Genomic DNA, 8,258 nt, shown 5'->3' on the forward strand with positions numbered 1-8,258 from the left:
AAGTGCAAATACGTGTTTAATATATCTACGTATGCCGATATATCGCAGCATAGGGGCCGATATATCGCCTATGGAAGATACGGAAAACACGTCGACTTTGCACGAACGATCGAACAAACCTCGGGAATACAGGGGGAGGCGATATATCGGCTTCATGAGTATATTTTTTAAAGTTTGACTTTTTGAATTTTTAAAATACCCTTAACCACTTAGACATGCCTTTGAACGATTTTGACCGAGTTCTGGGCGTCATTTGAACGAAAATTCAAATATTTTTCATTTTATAATCATTTATTTATTTAAATAAAAAGGGGTTAGTTTCACTCCTTGAACTCTATAAATAGGACCTAGTACTCAGCCATTTCCTTCATTCTTCAAGCATTTCATCAGAGCCTCCAAGGTGCTAGTGTTACTATAGAGAGATACACTTGGGTTTTGGGTTAAAGCTTTATCATTCTAAGCTTTTATAAACACTTGGGAAGTGAGAAAAAGTGTGATTTCAGTATTGAGGTTTAGACCAATCCATAAGGTCATTCAAGGTATTCCTATTCCTTAAGTCTAGTTCTTTTTAATTCTTTAGTTTTCTTTAGTTTCTTTTATTCAGATCCTAACTCTTGTTATTGATTCTTGATTAGGTATTTAAGTTCTTGAAACTTAAGGTCTTTCTTGGTAAGTTTCTTCGTGATGGTTTAGTTCCCATATTCATCTTTATTCTTGAAGATTCTCACCCTTTTCTATTTTTGGTTTATAGAAGTTTCTAAATCTCGTCATTGTTCCCAAATATCCCGGGTTTTGGTAAGGAAAATAGGATAGAATTTATATGCTTATATGTTATGATATGTTTATGTTATAATATATATGAATATGTCTTATAGTCCTTGGGGCTTATAGTTTCTTAGCTAGCAAACCTCAATACTTTTATGTTGCTTGAGGCTTATAGTTGCTTAGCTAGCAAACCCCAATGTATTTTTTTTTTATGTTGCTTAGGGCTTATAGTTGCTTAAATACCAAGATTACCATTTTCATGGGTTAGATTATGTGGTTATGATATAGTCTTATGCTTTTGATTTATGATGTATGTCGTTAGTAGATTTTCCTTGCTGGGCATTAGGATCACTTCTTTATTTTTAGTGTGATGCAGGAAAATAGATATGGAGGCGGAAGGATTCTTGGTAGTTTGGCTTGTGTGTTGAGGATGAATGGAATGAATGGACTGCGTGTCGATCGAGGATGAAGTTATTTATTTTTAGTTAATTCTGCAATTAGTATTTAACAAAATTATGTTTTATGTTTTGTAAAAAATGGGATCCCATACCCTATCATATTTTATTTTATTGATACATTAATTATTTTAGAGTTTTAATAAAGTTACGATTATTTCTTATGTATGTTTTCTATAAAAAAAAAATAGTAGCTATGTCTAGTAGTTTTAATGGTCCAAAGTCTTAGAAATAGTTGGGTCATTATAGTTGGTATCAGAGCAATGGTCCATTTGCATGAAATTCTCCTTGATACACACGCTCAAGCTTCGAATCTAACCGCCAAGGTAAGTGGTTATGTTATAGTTATTATGTTTATATGTTTAGCTAACATTTTAGCCTTATGTTTTCAGTTAAGAATGGATGGAGCCTTAACCTATGAGGATATCCGAGCCATTAAGACCTTGAAAAGAATTAGAGAGCCAAGAAATACAGTAGGAGTGCTAGAAAAAATCACTTGGAGATTACTCTTATTCCACAATGAGATAGGTCACCTCCAAACAACTAAACAAATTATGATGAGAGCAACGGAGCAATATGTTTTAGTGATTAGACTTTTTAAAGATTATCCTACTATAATTGCAGCTTTAGAAGAAATATGGGAGACTATAGATGATGAAGATGAATTACCAGTAGCTATGAGATATTATTTTCTCATACTTAGATTCACCTCTAAGATGGAATCCAATTCACAAATGAGCAAAAAACATAGAATCTTTACGAATCTTCCTAGAGGAAATTTTGAGACTCGAGATAATGATGATTATGAGGAGATATATGATGATATGTTAGATGAAGGGTCAGATATAGAAGATCCTGATTTTTAGATTAGATTAGTTTCTTTATTTATTTTATTTATTATCTTTGCATTTATGATTGTATTTAGTGAAAACTTTTTTCCAAATAAATTTCATTGTTATTTTTGATGACATGTATGAGTTTGATTTTTTTTACAATCATAATAAATAATAAATTTAATAAATAATGACCAAGTTCAGTGAGGGTGGATACAAATTAATGGATCGGGTTCCATATTGAGAGTTAGGGGGCCATAGTAGTGGGAACGATTTTACTGATCCCAGCCCTCCCTTAATATGGTTAACTTTGGAACAACGACGAGTTTCGAGCCTGAGAATTAAGTCATATAGGATGATTAGAAACAAACTTAGGAAATAATGAAGATTGCTTATTTTTCTAAGTATAGAAACCCACCTGAATGATAAAGAAGGCTTATCTAATTTTTCATAAGAAATCATAATTAATAGGTCCGAGTTATGTTTGCTTAGATTAAGTTTTGTTTTAGAGCCTATTAGGGTAAGTTCTAACATGTTTTTCTCGACTGTTAGAACTCTGCTAAAGATGTCGCTCAGAAGGTCTGCATGCACCAATGTCAATTCCTCCAGCGTCGCTCCTGAGACTAATGAAGCCCCTCCAGTTCACAGAAGGGGAGCGCATTCTACCACTGCTGCTGCTAACAGAAGTGCGTCGCCGCCGCCGGTTGACAACACTGCAAAAATTGTTAGACTTCGACAACAAGTGGAGGAGTTGCTGCAGCAACAACGACAACAGGCCCAGCCGCAGCCTCAAACTCAGCCTCAATCGCAGCCTCAGCAAATGGCATCCCAATAAGTAGGTCCTTATGGGGGATGGCCAATGGCGAACTATGCGCCCTACCCAGCTCAGTACGTGCAGCCAATCTATGAGCAGTTTCGTAAACAACATGCTTCGAACTTTGAAAGGACAACCGACCCCTTCGAGGCAGAAGAATGGATCAGAAATGTAGAGCCGATCCTAGCGCACATGAATCTCGGCAACGCAGACAACATATCCTATGTTTCATCTTTGCTTAAGAAAGATGCTAGAATATGGTGGGACTTAGTTCAGTAGACTCACGAGGTCGCCACCATGACATGGACCAGATTTGTGGAGCTGTTCCACAAAAAGTACTACAACTCGGCAGTCATCGCTACAAGGGTCGAGGAGTTCGCTAGTCTGAAGCAGGGCAACTTGACGGTAGCAGAGTATGCTTGGCAGTTCGACCGATTAGCCAAGTTTGCACCAGAGTTGGTTCCAACAGACTTTCTGAGGGTTACTAAGTTCGTTAGAGGGCTTAGACAAAAGATTGAGCTAGGGGTTAAGCTAGCAAACCCGGGAAATACTACTTATGCTGATGTTCTAGAAATGGCTATAGAAGTAGAATGGCTTCGAGCGAATGTTAGTAAGGAGGAAGCTAGTAAGCCTGAGCCTAAACAACATAGTCAACCTCAGAATGGTCGGAACAACAACCACAACAACCATTAGTCCAGCAACAATAGTAATGGTCAGAAGAGACGGCATCCTAACAACAAGCAATCTGACAATGATAAAAGAGCATGGACAAACAATGGAGGCAATAAGTCGGATTATGTAGAATACCCGCAATGTGCTAAGTGCCAAAAGAAAAATCCTGGTGAGTGTCGTGCAAACACCAAGGGATGCTACAATTATGGCAAGGAAGGTCACTGAAAGAATGTCCCCAGCTCAAGCCAGAGGAGAAAAAGGACAACAAGATGGTTCCTGCCAGAGTCTTTGCCTTAACTCAGGGAGAAGCGAACATTAGCACTAAAGTAGTCACAGGTCAGATTTCCATCCTCAATAAAGTATGTTCAGTATTATTTGATTCAGGAGCCACTCACTCGTATATCTCGTTAGGAATGATAGAGAAATTAGACAAACCTTGTGAAAGATTTAGAACTAGGTTTGTAACAGAGTTGCCTTCGGGCGAAGTAGTCCTATCATCACGGATAGTACAAGGTGTACCGATCAAAATTGAGGACGTAGAACTAGAAGGAGACCTGATAGAACTAGATATCAAAGACTTCAATGTGATACTGGGCATGGATTGGCTAACAAGGCATGGCGCAACCATCGACTGCATACGCAAGAAAGTGATATTCAAGACTCCTGACGGTCAGAGACTATGCTTTATGGGACAAGTTTCAGGACTACACACATCGCTTATTTCATCTCTCAAATCTCAGAGGATGATAGAAAAAGGATGTCAAGCATTCTTAGCCAGCGTCACAGATATGGTAAAGGAAACACCATTAAAGTTTGGAGGCGTCTGCATTGTAAAGGAATTCCTTGAAGTATTTCTTGACGGTGTACCAGAGCTGCCGCCGACTTGGAAAATTGACTTCACAATCGAACTAGTACCGAGCACTGAGCCTATCTCAAAGGCACCATACCGGATGGCACCTACCGAACTCAAGGAGTTAAAAGCGCAGCTACAAGAACTCCTAGACTTGGGTTTCATTAGATCGAGCCATTCGCCATGGGGAGCACCAGTTCTATTTGTGAAAAAGAAGGACAGAAGTATGCAGATGTGTATAGATTACCGCGAGCTGAATAAGGTAACAATTACGAATAAGTACCCTCTACCCCGGATTGACGACTTGTTTGATCAACTTCGAGGAGTAACCGTGTTTTCAAAGATTGATCTACGGTGCGTGTATCACTAGCTCAAGGTACGGGAAAAGGATATTTATTACCAAGACAGCTTTTAGAACTCGTTATGGGCATTACGAGTTTTTAGTTATGTCTTTTGGTCTTACCAACGCTCCAACCACATTTATGGATTTAATGAATAGTGTCTTCAAGGATTACTTGGAAAAATTTATCGTAGTGTTCATCGACGATATTCTGGTGTATTCAAAGGACGAAGCTGAGCGCAAGGAACATTTGAGGATGACCTTGTTACAACTGAAGGAGCATAAACTTTACGCCAAGTTCAAGAAGTGTGAATTCTGGCTTTCGCAAGTAGCGTTCCTCGGCCACATTATATCCAAGGACGGAGTTGCAGTAGACCCATCTAAGGTAAAGGCTGTGAAGGATTGACCAAGACCAAAGAACGTGTCAGAGGTAAGAAGTTTTCTGGGATTAGCAGGTTATTATCAGAGGTTTGTAGAGGGATTTTTTAAGATAGCCACTCCGCTTACCAACCTGACCCGGAAACAGCAAAGGTTCAACTGGACTGATAAGTGTGAAGAAAGCTTCCAGTTGCTTAAGGATAAGCTATGCTCAACACCAGTACTTTGTGTACCGATACCCAATGATAAGTTTGTAGTCTATTGTGATGCGTCGAAGCAAGGTTTGGGTTGTGTGCTGATGTAGAATGACAAGGTAATAGCCTACGCCTCAAGGCAGCTGAAGGAGTACAAGCAACGCTATCCAACACACGATATGGAGTTGGCAGTGGTGGTCTTTGTGTTGAAAATTTGGTGCCATTATCTTTATGGAGAACGATGTGAGATTTATACGAACCACAAAAGCTTAAAGTATTTCTTCAATCAAAAGGATCTCAACATGAGGTAGTGCAGGTGGTTAGAACTAGTGAAGGATTTATGACTGCGAAATCCTATACCACCTGGGAAAAGCAAACGTAGTTACTGATGCGCTAAGTAGGAAGAGTTATGGAAGTCTAGCAGCGTTAGCTGGAATAGAAAAGCCGCTACAACAAGAGTTGATCAATGCCAGAATAGAAGTAGTCATTGGTCAACTAGCTAACTTGTCCATCTAGTCAAGTTTGTTAGAAGATATACAGATCGAACAAGAGCATGATGACACATTAGTATCTCACGTAGCTGCAGTTAAAGAAGGCAAGGCTACAGATTTCTCAATATCAGGGCAGGGGTTCTTGAGATATAAGGATCGGGTATGCGTGCTGAATAATCAAGGGATTAAGATGAAGCTTTTAGAAAAAGCGCACAATACCCCATACTCAGTTCACCCAGGGTCAACAAAGATGACTCACGACCTTAAGGCGTTGTATTGGTGGCCAGGAATGAAGAAAGATGTAGCGGAGTATGTGTCTAAATGCTTAGTATGCCAGCAAGTGAAAGCAGAACATCAGCAGCGTGTAGGCTTATTGCAACCTCTTAGTATTCCATAATGGAAATGGGACGACATAGCCATGGGTTTCGTGATGGGTTTGCCATGAACAAATAAGCAGCACGACTTGACTTGGGTAGTAGTAGATAGACTAACCAAGTCGGCTCATTTCCTGCCTGTTAAGACTACGTATATAGCAGATCAGTATGCAAACATTTATGTTCAAGAAATAGTAAGACTGCATGGAATCCCTAAGACTATAGTGTCTGATAGAGGACCGGTGTTTACATCAAGATTTTGGGGAAGCTTGCAGCAAGCCATGGGTACCAAGTTAAGTCTTAGTATGACATTTCATCCTCAGACAGACGGTCAGTCCGAACGTACCATATAGATTTTAGAAGATATGTTTCACGCTTGTGTACTTGATTTCGGAGGATCATGGAGTAAGTATTTACCGCTAATAGAATTCTCCTACAACAATAGCTACCAGTCAACGATCGGGATGGCACCCTATGAGCTGCTTTATGGAAGAAGGTGTCAATCACCGTTACATTGGGTCGAGGTAGGAGAAAGGAAACTTCTTGGACCCGAAGCTGTTAGAGAAGCTCAGGATGCAGTAGCGCTGATTAGAAAGCGTATGCTCGCTGCTCAGAGTCGTCAGAAAATTTATGCGGATGCCAAGCGACGTGACGTGGAATTCAAAGTCAGAGATCAAGTCTTCTTAAAGATATCTCCTATTAAAGGTGTGAAGCGGTTTGGGAAGAGAGGCAAGATTAGTCCCAGGTTTATAGGTCCTTTTGAGATATTGGACAAAGTGGGAGCAGTTGCATATAGATTAGCCCTACCGCCAGCTCTAGCAGATAGCCACGATGTGTTCCACATCTCAATGCTGCATAGATATGTGTCAGACCCATCTCACGTCCTCAAGCATGATACAATAGCACTTCAGAAAGACTTGAGTTACGAGGAACGACCGGTTAGCATCCTAGATAGAGAGATGAAGGAATTACGGTCTAAGAGTATTCTGATAGTCAAATTCCTATGGAGTAATAGTTCTGAACGGGAGGCAATGTGGGAGTTGGAGGAGGACATGTTAGCCTAATATCCGGAATTGTTTGGTAAGTAAATTTCGGAGATGAAATTCTTTGTAGTAGGAGAGAATTGTAGAGTCCCAGAATGTTTACTTAGCTAGTTAGATACTAGTAGTAGTAGTAGTAGTAGTAGTAGTAGTAAGTATTAGTTGGTAGTATGTTAGTTACCGTGAATTTTGGTTCAAGTCGGGAATTGGTTGGACACTCATAGCGACAGTTATGGATTTTATAAGTTTAACCCATAGTTTAAGAATATTAATGATAACATAAGGTTTGATTAATATTGTTGGTCATAGAAATATATTTATTATAACCTAAGGTTTAGATAGAGCCAGTTAGAGCATGACACTCGTCATAATCATGATTATTAAGGAATTAAGTATTTTGATGAATAGTTTTAATAAAAGAAAGATCTAGAAGCTCTAGAACCTTCCAGCAACTTTTAGGATCATATTATGACTCAGTCAAAGTTGTTTATCCAATTCAAATTATGCTGAAAAAGTACAAATACGTGTTTAATATATCTACGTATGCTGATATATCGCAGCATAGGGGTCGATATATCGCCTATGGAAGATACGGAAAACACGTCGACTTTGCACGAATGATCGAACAAACCTCGGGAATACAGAGGGAGGCGATATATCGCCTAGGGTGGGTGATATATCGGCTCCATGAATATATTTTTGAAAGTTTGACTTTATGAATTTTTAAAATACCCTTAACTACTTAGACCTGCCTTTGAACGATTTTGACCGAGTTCTGGGCGTCAGTTGAATGAAAATTCAATTTTTTTTCATTTAATAATCATTTATTTATTCAAATTAAATGGGGTTAGTTTCACTCCTTGAACTCTATAAATATGACCTAGTATTCAGCCATTTCCTTCATTCTTCAAGCATTTGATCAAAGCCTTCAAGGTGCTAGCGTTACTATAGAGAGATACACTTGGGTTTTGGGTTAAAACTTTATCATTCTAAGCTTTTATAAACACTTGGGAAGTGAGAAAAAGTGTGAATCGGTGTTGAGGTTTAGACCA

The sequence above is a fragment of the Humulus lupulus genome, chromosome 3 (assembly GCF_963169125.1).
Source record: "Humulus lupulus chromosome 3, drHumLupu1.1, whole genome shotgun sequence".
NCBI lineage: Eukaryota > Viridiplantae > Streptophyta > Magnoliopsida > Rosales > Cannabaceae > Humulus > Humulus lupulus.